Raw genomic sequence first — 13,808 nt, forward strand, 5'->3', positions numbered from 1 at the left:
GCGTAGATTATTACTACTTGTAGACTTTATAAACAATGTACACTTAGGTTACACTAAATTTATTTACATTTTTTTCTTTCCTTAATAATAAATTAGCCTTAGCCACTGTAACTTTTTTACTTTATAAACTTAAAACTTTTTTTTGACTTTTTGACATGTGTAACACTTAGCTTAAAACACAAACATGTTATACAGCTATACAAAAAATTTGCTTTCAAATATTTCTTTCTTTACAAAAATATTTTTCTTAAATCCTTATTCTATAAGCATCTTTTTTCTATTTAAATTTTTTAAAACTATTTTGTTAAAAACTAAGACACAAACACACATATTAGTCTAGGCCTATGCAGGGTCAGGATCATCAAGATGTCACTAAGCAATAGAAATTTTTCAGCTCCATTATAATCTTATGAAACCACCAACATCTATGTCATTAACTTAAACATAATTTTGTGGCACATGACACAGCTACTACCGTTACTGCAACTACAAACTCTCAGTATCTCACAGTTACACAGCCTGCCCGGGAACCCTGGGCTTCATTAAGCTCTTAAGACACATTCTTTTTGCAGCCATCAGTCAAACATGAGCCTCCTCTCTAGGTTTTCTTCCATTGCTTGAGGTCCAAGACCTTGGAATTGTCCCCAGGAAGGTGATCAAAGAATTGAGATGTACAGTTCAGACTTCAAAAGCAAAAGAGAGACTTGGGTGGTTTGATTTACCAACCAAAAGTGTAAGACAAGAAGGAATGGGAACTGTCCTCGGGGTGGTTCACCTGAGTTACTACTAAGTTTAATTTAGTAGCTGAAACCCTCAGCTCTTGTGTCGACTCAACTCTTTTAATAACTTCTACTCATAATCCGCTGTATCACTCTATTGTTTGTGGGGAAGCCTCTCTCTCTCTCTCTCTCTCTCTTTCTCTCTCTCTCTCTCATTTTCTATGACTAGAAATGAGTGAAAAATGCCCACTCCCTCACACGACTTCAACTCCTCTTCTAGTGCTGATTTTCTCCCATTTCCTCCCATCGCCACTTCTTTGCAATGGAAGCGTCAATACTTGTGGGCAGTTTCTTAATTATTAAACACATTTGCAGTTGATTTCCTGGACATAACAAGAGTGCCATTCAAGGTCCCTGGGGCTCTAAGAGTGCAATTCTGGAAGTCAAAGCTTCTCACCTTACCCACCTGCATCGGCCCTCAGGAGGTTTAAAATCGAATGGTTCTCACATCACCTGGCCCTGCAATTCACCCGTCTGATTTATCATACTTGGCTGAGGGCCTAGGACTTGGTTCAGAAAAGGTTTCTGGCTGGATATTTCACAACCCAACAGTATATCTGTAATTCATGGTGGTTTGTTTTATATATAGCAGCAGAAATTCAAGCACCCTCACCTGTTTTTGTGACTGTTTTCAAGTGTCATTAACAAAACTTTGAGCACCTAGAAATTTGTTTTTTTTTTTTTAAATCTGCCTGAACTTGAGACAATTTCTGGAGCTAGTAGATTAATCCAACAAATAGTTATCCTATACCTGCAATGTGTAAGACGCTGATCTGGAGTAGGGTAGGTGTGGACTCTTTATCTGTTTTGTAAATAAAGTTTTATTGGAACACAGCCACACCCATTCATTTACATATGGTCTATGGTTACTGTCAAACCAGTGATACAGTTGAGTACTTGCAACAGAGATTGCATAGCCCATAAAGCCTGAAATATTTACTCTCTGGCCCTGGATCAGACACTCAACATTTTGTAGCAAATTGTCTGAAGGATCCTACTGGTTCTCATAGAGTTCACCACAAATACTGGTGACTCTTAAAATCTATAGCTCTATTTGGACCTCTTTCCAAAGCTCCAAAATCATAATTTCAACATTCTGGGGGCATCTCCACCTGCTGTCCCAATATTGACTTCCCAAGCTCAATATCCCCACAGGAACCTTTCTTCCTGTGGCATCCCTTATCTCATTTATGACATCATCCCAAAGATCTTGAGCCTTGGTCCCCTGGGTGACATGCCAGGATCTTCCCTTTCCCTCAGCTCCACATGTAACTGCCATGAGTTCCTCCTATACATGTCCCTTATCCGTCTCCTCTATTCCATCCTTGCTGCCATATCTACCTTCATCTCCTGCGTGGACACTGCAGAAGTTGACCCTTTCAACCCTGGGGCTCACCTCACTGTACGGGAATAAGAATCAACCAAGCTAAGGCACAAAGGAAACATGAGATACACGGCTTTTCATACAATTTAGGGGAATGGCTAAAATAATGATAGCCAATACTTACATAGCTCTTACTATATTTGAGGCACAGTTCTATGTAACTTAACTTATGATAGTGCCTTGGAGCCTCATAATTAACTTACGAAGTAGGCATTCTTTCTATCATTCCCATCTTACAGATAAGGAAGCTGAGGTTCAATGAAATTGAATAACATGTCCAAGGTTACAAGCAAGCAAGGGATGGAAATGGGATGCAAATTTAGGCAGTCTGACTCAAGTCTTTGCTCTTAATCACAAGTCTGTGCTATGCTGCCTCTGTTGACCTGAGTTTTTTGTATCTTGCCAGGGTTAACAACATTCAATCCACAGTCAGATCAGGTCACAGCTTCCTCATCGGCTGGAATGTAGAGAAGTCTTGCACAATGGATCTCAACTTGACATACCAGGAAAGAGGCTGCTCATCCACTAGGCTTCTCCCTCCTAGTGGTGAGGAGTGAAGAGTGAGGCCCAGGGGCTTATCACAGAAAGGATCCCAGAGCTGCAGTGGTGAGGGGAGAACACGATTGCAGGATGGGGCTGGAGTAGTTGGGGCAATTATAGCCTTTAAGCAGGCTTTCTCTTGCATTTGTCTGAGATAAAATCCATTACCAAGTTGCCTTTCTGCTCCCAGATCTGTCACTCTACAAGCTTTTATCCTGAATAGCAACACACTTAAATATTCAGCAAGTGCCCCGCAGAGCAGTAAATACTGAAAGCACACATAAAAGGTCATGGTCTCCATCCCCTCCCTCCTCCCTGGATTTACAGTTTAAGAGGCAAGACCCCAAAGTTGCACTCTTAATAAAATGTGGCCTAAAAATGTAGAAAGAAATTATTTCTTGCCCTGTTTTTTCAACAATGACTTTCTCATGTCTTTGTTGGGTATAATCAGAGGGAGGGAAAAGGCAAAATCATTTGAACAAAGTATATGAAGAATTTACTCTATGCAAAGCTCCGTGCTTGGCATTGAAAGGGATCAACAAGAGTGTCAAATAATTACCACCTTCAAGAAGTTTTCTGTCTAGCAGTGGGATAGGTTCTTTGCCTACATAAATACAACACCATACTATTGCCCATAAAAGGTTTACAGAAGGAAAACAATGGTGAGAACGCTGCTCATTGGGCCCCTGTGATACACTGTGTTCAATGCTGCAAGTCTTCACTGTCTCATATAATCCTTACTGCAACCCTGCAAGGCAGGGATAATTAGCCCCATTTTACAAAAGAGAAAATGGAGGCTACTCAGAAAGGTTAAGTCACCTGCCCTAGAGGAAGAAAAGCTGGGATTTAAACTGAAGTCATGGAGACTCCAAAGCCCATAGTAGAGGCATTATGTAAGTTTCTTTTTGCCCCAGTGAGTGAGTGGAATGTTGAGGGGGGTGATTTGGGCCCGTGCATCCCAAGCAGAGGAAAGAGCATGGGGTACCAGAAGAGGGAAATGTAGGATTTGTGCCAAGGATGGAAGAGGAGGGAATCTGAGAGCAGGTGGAGGCTTTGACTGGGTAATGAGGAGGTTCTCTCATTTGGTGGCCACAGGCTAACCACCATGGTGGTTCCCCCCAAGGGCCTCACATTTTTGGACATAAAACCAGCCTTAGAAATTTCTAGCTTTTTCTGATTTTAAGCCAAATCATGTCCATCTTCCTCAATACTGTTCCTATCCTCTTTATTAGCACAGCCAAATCTTGAGCAATTTTAAGCTGAGCAAACATGGATGTCCAGGGCAGACTGCTTGTCCTTGCAGTGGGCCTTCATGCTCCAGTGATGGAGATGGCAGGAACTCAGCCGCCCTCCCACTAATCCCTTCTCCCTTGGAGAGGAGTAGTTATTGCCTTGCATCTCTGTCTCATCAAAGACGAGCCAAATTGGTTTGTGGGCATTCTACTGGGATTGGTATGTGGCGTGTTGCGTTAATAGAGTGTTTGAAGTATAGCCTTTAGAAAGTATGCTTCCATTTGCAGCATTGTGTCATAGTCAGAGACTCAGCATCAACCACAAGAAAGAACAAAGTCTGAAGTCTACTTATTGGATGAAAATAAGTAGATAAGCAGGGGTAGGAGATGAAGAAGTCTGTGGAAGAGACCCAATCCATGTTTTCAATAGCAAGCACATTTTCACATTGTCCAAATGACGTCTTATGAGCAGAAAGATTCAAGGTCATTGGAGGAAATAAGCATAAATTAACCAGGCCAATTTCCACAGTCTCTAGAGTGATGTGCAAGGGTGACCTCAAGGGTCAAAGAACTTGGATCATAGACTCATAGCAGAAATGAACAACAGAGATTAGCCCTCTTTTTAAAATGGAAGAAGCTAAAGCCCAGGGAGTACAAAGACTTACCCAAGGTCACACAGATGGTTAGCAGTGGGACAAGATCTGAAGTATCCTGCTTTCCAGCCCAGGGTATGTTTATGACACCATGATGCCTTCCAGGAGAATGTGACCATGAGCAATTGGTAAATATTTTAAGATGTCAGAAACCTGAGTATGGGTGCAAAAGGCCAGGGAGGGCTTCAAGGAGGACATCGAAGGATGTGAAATGGGCTTTGAAGAATAGGTGGAATTTAAATGGGCAGAGAGCAGAGGACATTGCAGAGAGAGGGGGATGCCCTCCACCTGCCCAGAATGTGCCAAGCCTGGCATCTCAGTATCAGAAAAAGAAGTCAGCAGATTCTTGTGGTGAAAAATTGCTACAACAGTAAAATTAAATCCCCCTTCCTGGAAGAAATGTAAGCCCTTGTAAGAGATGAGAAATCTAAACCTTTGTGCCCTAGCTTAATAGTTTTCAGAAACCAACAAACTCCTTGAAAGGTTGAAAAGAAAAGGAGGAAAAAACTCAGCTTGCCTCCCTGCTTAAAGGAAGAGTGGTTCCTGCTGGCAGCTGTAAACATTCACAGAGCACCCTGAGGGCTTCAACCACAGCAGGGCATCTTGGGCAGGGACAGAGCTCCCCAGAGCCCGGGACGGGCCAGGTCCAGCCTCCCCAGGGCCTTACCCATTCACCAGTGGGTGGCAGGACCACAGGAGACCTGAGTCACCCTGGTTAATCATGCTCAGATCATTGGCCCATAACAAATCTCCCTCGACTGGAATAAAATGTAGCCTCTAAAAGGATGTAGAAAAAGATGGCAGCTCACATCAGAGCAGCATTTGTAAAATGAGCCCAGGTGAAAAGCCCAGAACACATGCCCAACACAGGATGATGACAGAGAAATAAAACATATTTAAGGAAGAATCAAGATTGAAAAGAAAAATGAACACAACTGTGTCCAGTTGGTGGGATGTTGGATGCTTTTTTTATCTTTGAAAATAATCTTCATTACAATTGTATGTGATATAAATAATAAATAAATACGTTTTGCCATACTTTTTTGAACTGTGCCAGCCTTTGTCTCCAATCCACCCCAACAGATGCTGAGCCCGTAAAGGAATTAGACAAAGTTTTTCTCCAGCACTTGCCCCACCCCTACCTGCCTAATATCCACAATTTACATCCTGCCTTATCTTCCCCAGGCTTAATTCCTTAACCATTATCTCAAACTAATGACTTCTCTCCCTTCTTCTTCCTGCCATCTACCTCCCCCAAATATTTCCTAGTATTGAAGCTCTTCTCAGTGCTAGCAGTGCAGTCGCTAACTTAGTGAAGGAAGGGGCAGGTAGGTTTCCCTCTACGATAATGTGTCTGCTTACTGTAGTTAGATAGTCTGCAAAGATGGGCATTGTCAATGCCTGCCCTCCCTGCATACATAGGCTACTCCCTCTCCTTGCATCTGAGATGGCCTTAGTGACCTGCTTGACCAACAAAATGCAGTGGAAGTGACAATCTGGGGGCTTCCAAAGGCCAGGTCCCCAGGGAGAATGGTGGGCAGTAGGGCTGGCTGGGTAGGTTGGGATGCAGTTCTTTAGCAGCTCTCCTTGAGAAGCAGCCCTCTGGGCTACACTGTCAATATGTCCCTGAAGGCTGGGGTCAGTGTAATCTACACCCTCTGCTCCAATCTGGTCACTGATTGTTCCCAGCTGCAAGCTTATTGCTTTGCTGAAAGACTAGAGATTCAAGAATGCAAGAGTTAAATCTAAATAAATCTCCAAAGAATTCAAAATGCACACGTTTTTGTGTATAAAGCGTGCCCCCATTGTGTTTATGAACTGTAGCAAAGTCCACACATTCACTATCCATTAATATTGATGGGCCATGAAGATGCTTTTAGGTGGGAGGGCATGATCATAGCTCAGAATTAATGGGTGAAAGAATCAATCTCATTTCAACCTCTAGGGAAAGGCTGAAGATAGAGCTGGGGAAGGGTCATGTGTACTGTCCCCAAAGTATTAGCTGACCTGGGTTCCCAGCTCTACTGGTAATTTACAGCGTGAACTTGGGTAAGTCACTCTCCCTCACTGAGCCTCAGTTTCTTTATCTGCACAGAACAGAGGATCTCTGAGGTTGCTTTAAGTTTTGACATTTTATGATTCTATGAGAGAGAGGCACATTAAATGAAGTGGAGAAAAGAAGTTCTCATGTATCTGCCATCAACTTCAACACATCTATGGAATTCGGACCAAGTACTAATGGCATTAATGTTTTGCTAGTGCTGTGCATCATAGTGTTTGGCTGAAAATAAGATCAAATCTCAGATTCCCATACAGTTGACTTTTCCTCAAGGCATCTGGAAACTATGACCACAAGTTTCTCCGTGTATCTCTCATTCCTGAGGTCAAATTTCATTCTTGCATGCTTCAATGTAATACATGTAGATTTAGCCTCATGCACAAAAACACTTTCGCTAGGAAAGGGGACATACTCTTCATCAGATTTTCTTTTCCACTTGTTGGGAATGTAATGTAACAACTCCACTGTACCATAAATTTACTTCAATGACTTGGAAAAACAATGTTCAGCTTCTTGATAATACTTAAATTTTATAGGAAAATTACTATAAGCAAGAAGCCATGAAGCTCATGATAAAGGAAATTACCAGCTCACTGACTTACAAGTTGAATGCTCTCAGTTCTTTAATTCAAGAAGTCACCATCAGTTTTATTTAAACGAAAACTTCACAACACGAGGTTGTGGAGTTCACACGAAACTTCACAGCAGTGTAGGTCTCAATATCCCTAGGTCTGAGTACCAAGATGCACTTTCCTATACACCAACAAGGGTTCCCTGTCTCTGGGATTGAGGCCCAGAAAGGGGTTGGAGGTGGCATTTGCTGGCACTAGGACATGGTCAGTTTATGCTGCTTCAGAAATGATGCCCCATCCACCATCTCTGTAGGTGCTATTCCTCCTCACCTGTGTCAGCTGAGACAACACGACAGACCACCTCTCTCTCTTGCTGAGCAACAAGGTAGGAGTCAAAGAAACTGGGGGATTCCACTAGGAATTCCTCATCATTTCCAACTTGCAGAAAGTAGTGGTGAAATGGAACCTCGAAGCAGAGCTCATTCTGCACCCCTCCCTTTAATATACATCCTGATGAATGCCCAAAGGCATTCTCCTGCTTTCTCCTTTGAGTGAGAGAGATTTGGGGTAAGCAAAGGCAATGCTTAGTTTTGGGGGAAAAATGCTACTATGTAGGAGAAGGGCAGCCTAATGCGTGGTTCTAAGAGTCGAGAGGCAGGATAACACAGTGGTGAAGAGCGTGGACTCGGGACCCCGACTGTCTGGCTTGAATCTCAGCTCTGCCACTCGTCACTGGTGTGATGTTAGGCAGGTTACTTAACGTCTCTGTTCATAGGTCGCTCATCTGTAAAATAGGGAAAGTTACAGTGCTTATCACATGGGGATGTTGAGATGGTTAAATATCAGACATATGAAGCACTGGAGCAGTTCCTGGCACATGCTCTATGTTTGCTATCTCATTGCTGTGGGGGCTTCAGTAGCTACCAAGAAAGCCATAAAATCAAGCTGGTTTCACACCTGCTGGCCTCCCGGTAGACTGTGGCCAACCAAGAAAGAACAACCTTTCCAGGTCCTCCCTACTGGGGAGCTATACAAGTCATGAGCAGCTCCTGGCCTCATCACACTGTGGAGTTGGGGAAGGGCAGTAGAAGGCAGGGGAGTAGGGAGTGGGACCTGACACATGCAGGAGAGTGACAAGGGCAATGACTGGACAGTCAAGACACTGGGTTCCGGCTTCGGATCTTCCTTGGATTATACATTTGACCCCTGTGGGGGTTGTTCTGGGAGGCCTCTGTGGTCTTCCCTGCTAAGACCCTGACACACTAGGGCCTAGCACACCTGCCCAATACCTCACTCTTGGGAAACGAGGTACTGACAACCTCAGCTCCCCTTTGAAAATTCTGACTTGCCATCATCCCCTCACCACCAACTTCTCTAAAACTAGATCTGTAGCCCTTGTACCTGCTTTATCTCGCAGGGTTGGACTCATTCCAGATCCCAGCTGCCTCCCATTCACACCTGCCTCTGTCCTGAAATAAAGTGACCATGCTGGACAAGTTTATGCCCTTTATATCCTCCACATTGCCAGAATCCCCAACATCCTAGGACCCTAGAAGCTTTTAGGACCCCATGGATCGCAGCCTATTGATCACACCCTTTTTGCCTTCAGTAAGTTTAGCTCTTTTCAGGGAAACCCTGAGATAACTAAGCTATACTTGCATCTCTGTCCTTATCAAAATAACAGCACATTTTTCTGGGTTATGTCAGCTCACTGAGCTGTCAAAGACACTTGAGAGGAATCAAATGTTCTTCGTGGATGGTGTGGCCACACACACACACACACACACACACACTCACACATTGCTCTTTAAATCACTGTATAGTAAGTCAGGCAAAGACAGAGGGTAGAAGTTCAGGAAGAAGAGAAGTTTATATGCACTCACCCATTCTTCGTCCAGGTTGAATCTGTGGGTTTTAAAAATCCAGCTGTGTCCTGATTCTTACCTTCCTCTAGCTGAATAAAACGTTTGGCCACCAGGGTTTAGTAAACAACTTTGCTGAGTGGGCAGAAAGGAGAGTGGGCTCCACTTGGTGCTGCCCCTGCTCCCCTGTCTCTGCAATGGCTAATGGGCCACATGGTGATAGATGGGGACATGGAGTGACCTCCAGAATTTGTGCTAGAATGTGAATGTCTAACATAGGAAGTCTTATCGAATTTCAGGCAAGTGAGTGATAGCTTTGCCACATGATGAGCTCTCATCAGGTCTTTCCTGACTGATGTTTTCTCTCACTTTGTAGGCTCCCTTGAGGAATACATTTAATTGGAAAAAAACAACATACGGTTTCTACTTAATTAGACCCATCTCCCGTAAAATTAGAATTCTTTACTAAAATATACAAGTACAAGCATTAATCTGAATTAGCACAAATGTTATACTGATAGGGGCTGCCTATTTCAAACCCAGAAATATAAATACATAGATATAATTAGATGCTTTACTCGCCAAGACTTAACTTTCTTGAGTGAATATTTAAACGAGTAGATCTTTACTTTGTGGATGTTTCTGGACGTCTTGAGACTGTCTTGACAGCTCTCACCCCCCTCCTGTAAAAATGCATTTATAAACAACATTTTGCCTACATTTCTAAGGTATGCATAGACTGTCCAGAGCCCATCCATGGACTTCTTTCCTCCCCCATCTCCCAGGTCTATGGACCCACGTTGAGAACCCCTCACTTGGTCTCAGCCTTGGTCCTAGCTTAAATGCTATGCATTAAGAACACCTCCTGAATTTTTGCAACATTGGGATTTGAGTAAAATCCTTTCCCTAGCCTAAATGATGTTTTAGATCCTGAGATTTAGTGATGTTTGGCATCAAAAGCCCACGTGAATTTTTCTTTATTAAGGCTTCAACTGCCCTAGCAAAGATTTCTCCCAAATTAATGAAAGATGGGCCTTTATTTGCTCTCTACCTTTTCCGCCTTGGAGGCTTTTTTTTTTCCAGCTTATACCCAGGAAAAAGAAAATAGAAAATTGTTAAAGAGTAACAAGGTCTTGCTGATTTTTACAGAAACTCATGATTTGCTTTCTTCTAATTAGGAGGGGTTATTTTTTTCTTCTCTTTTAACAAACATATTTAAAGTTCCTGAACGACTTTGTAATCAACAGTCTAAAATATGGGTATACATGCTTAATCTTTCTCTTTAAAGACTCTCCTATGACTTAAACTCTATTGCCTTTTGTGTAAGTTCCCACCACCTCCACCTCCAAAAGAAACAAAATATCTTTATCTAGACCAGAGAAATGGTGTTAACAAATATGCTGTCTTTGTTAGGCTGGAATTCCTCATATCTGATGTCTGAAAATGTTATTCAAAACATCCAAATTGGATAAGGCAGAAAGTGAAGCTCTGAGCATTAGTCTCTTCATCTGTAGAAACAAGGCTGATAAAAACACTAACAGTGAAGGGTTGCTGTGAAGACTAAAGGATGCAGTGTGTGTAAAGTACCTGACACAGCACCTGTCACAGGGCAGCTAATAGACACCTTCCAAGAGGGCTCACGCAAGGGTCGCTGCAGCACCACGGACAGCTCCTTGCGCCCGGTCATGTTGGAGACGGTCTTCCTTCCTATAGTTTAGGGTTGCTTCACCAGGCTGCCCTGCTCTATGGAGAAAGACTCTCCGGTTCTAAAAAGAACCTTGACCACCTCTTTCTTTTCTGTGTTAAGGAAATGATCCTCTTCATTTCTATCTGAAAGTGCAACCCATCAACATGAAAGGAATCTAAGTTCTCACAGGTTTTGTTGGATTCAATACTTGGAATTTCCATTAGTGTCCTATGGCTAATTCCCCAACCAGCCATGCTTCATAAATACTTATGAAGGTGAGGACAGGGACATTAGGGCTCTTTGTATCTCTGGCTCCATCCTTACTGTATTCCTTGACTAGCATTCACTTCCAGAGGGAATACTCTGGCCCTATCTGTACCTTCTTTGACCTGGTGTGTGGGTTTCAGGGCACTTTCCTGCTACATTTAGGACAGCCAGCTCCCACAAGTGAAAATACCAGCCAAGGCACTATCTTTCTAAATAAAACGCTGACTAAATGTTAGCAGGCTTTTTCGTCAGAATGGGGCAGGAGCTGTGAGGGGGGCTGAACAAACATGTAGATGTGCTCTTTGGGGACAGTCATCAGCTGTTCGAGTTCCTGCCACAAGCTGCTCCATGTAGCTGCTCACATAAGAGCATGTGCATCTACGCCCTGTTCTCCCACCTCATCTACACTACAGGGCTCTTGGCTCCTCAGTGCTAGCAGCACAGGTTGGCAATACAGGTGGGCTCTGCAGTTTTGATCTGGAAAATACATGTTAAATTCAGAATTTTGTAAAAATCAATATTAACTCATCATTAGTTGATGTCAGATTAAGTGCACGCTTTTCATTCCCAGTTGTCCCCTGACTATGTGTGGCTCTTAACACTTTCATTTGCATGTGTTCTGCCTCCTGCCAAACTGGTTCTGTCAAATATTAGGAGTTTGATTATTATTTATCAGCTTTTCCCTAAGACAAGTCTTGTTACTACTTGCATGGACAATAGTAACAGCCTCATGCCTTCTTTTTCCACATTTTTTCTCCACCTTCAACCCAGTTTAGAAAAGGCTGCCAGATTGAATTTCCTAAAGTTTATCTAAGTATACATGGCCCTGCTTAAAATCTTTATTTTTAATGGTTCTTTACTGCTTACAAAATTACTTACAGACCCCTCACCCTGATATTCCGTGTCCTTGATTTGGATGTAACCAGCTTTTCCTGCCCTTTTTCCTAATAAGTAGCCACCATGTATCAGCTGGATTAATTGACAATTCCTAAACACACTTGTCCTCGTGCCTTTATTCATGTGCTTCTGTCCTTCTGGAATGATCTTCCCCTTCCCATAAAATCCTCCCATTCTTTAAGGAAAGAAATAATTATTACCACAAAACCCACTCCTTTGCACAATCTTTGCTAAGTAGCAATAAAAGCTAACATTTATTAAGCACTGAGGATATGCAAGACACTGGGCTAAACATATTACAAACATTATATATTATTTATTCCTAGCAAAGATAACCTATTACTGCCTATATTTTTCAGATGAAGGAACTAAAGTTTTTAAGAAGCTGTGCTGTTTGTCTAAGATGTCAGAACTATTAAGTAGTGAAGCAGGATCTGAACCCAGGCAACCTGAGTTCAGGGTCTTCACCTTTAAACTACTCTTCTGTGCTGCTACACTCAACCCCTAGCACTTGACAAACTCTTACAGTGTATATTCCACTCCATCTCTGTCCTGCACTATAATTATTGTCATGTACGTGTCTTCCTTTCCCTTACTCTGGATACTGAAAGCATTACTAATTTTGTTCTATTCATCTGTATCCATAAACAGCACAGTACCTGAAGCTTCAGTGGGAGGAACCTCAATAAAAAGTGGGGAGGGGGCTGTCAGGGAGAGTATTATAGATGAAGGAGAGAATGTGATCTGCCCCAAGAGGTCTGTGACCATGAGAAAGAACAGAGTAGATCTCATTCTAAACATATTCTACAGTACCTAGGAAATGCCTACTTGTCTGGGGCAAATGGTCAAGGAGCTAACATCATTTCAGCCAGGCAAATCCCAGAACTCAGCTGCAGGGAGCTGCAATTTCCAGTCAGCTCTTTCTTCCACCCTTGTCCATAGGGACTGCAAAGGAATAATAGCAAACTAATTCAGAGAGCAAGAGTCGTGATGTGGTTCACCTCAGGAAAAAAGTGTGTGGCCTGGGGGAAGCTAGTCAAGCCTTGGGCTGAGGCAGAGCTGCCTGGAAGCTGGAGGGTGAGGACCCAAGGGGAAGGGATAGACAGGATGACCCACTAATGGGCTCCTTCATACTCTGGCTGTATGGGTCAGGATCTCAGCACCCACATGTTGGCTGATTTGAGAAAATGGACTCTTCTCAAGAGTGTGGTAGGTGGTAGGGAATTCATGGAGGGAGGGTGCTGTGTACTGGGGTGAATAACAGTAGGGGCTTAAGGGGGTAAGAGGGAGAAAGTGTGGAATGTGGAGGCAGAGAAGCTGTCTAATAGGAGCAGTGACCTTCAGTGAGGTCTCACAGACAGCCCACAGGAACCTTGGAGCAACGTTCTCCCAACCTCATTCTCGTTTTCCTCTAACCACCTACTTAGACTCCTCATTGGCTAAAGCCAACCAAAGCAGCATTCCCAGGCACAACTGCTCTATGTAGCTGCCCACATAAGAGCATGTATGCATATGCCCGGTTCTGCCACTCCATATCCAAGACAGGGCTCTTGACTCCTCAGTGCTAGCACCGCAGGTTGGCAATATAGGTGGGCTCTGTAGTTTTGCTCTGGAAAATATATGTGAAAGACATAGTGCCGGGTGCAGGAGGATAGAGAGTGGACCTGGAGGGGTAAGGGAAAGATGGCCGAGTTAGAGTCACAGTCTAACCTCAGTGACCTTGTGAATGAAGTACAGACTCTCTGAGCATTTTGTGGACTGAACTTTGCTCTCCCCTTCACCAAATTTTTATGTTCAAGCCCTAACCTCCAATGTGACTATATTTGGAGATAAGGATTTGTATTAGTCCGTTTTCACACTGCTATAAAGAACTTCC

At 43.1% G+C, this 13,808-nt stretch overlaps 1 protein-coding gene across 1 annotated transcript in view; it reads right to left on the minus strand.

Annotated features, from left to right (window-relative positions):
• The window catches only part of LOC106995032 (uncharacterized), a 200,026-nt gene that overhangs the window by 10,917 nt on the left and 175,301 nt on the right, over positions 1 to 13,808 (minus strand). The gene's annotated exons all lie outside the window — the stretch shown is intronic.

Source organism: Macaca mulatta, chromosome 20 (assembly GCF_049350105.2).
Source record: "Macaca mulatta isolate MMU2019108-1 chromosome 20, T2T-MMU8v2.0, whole genome shotgun sequence".
Lineage (NCBI taxonomy): Eukaryota > Metazoa > Chordata > Mammalia > Primates > Cercopithecidae > Macaca > Macaca mulatta.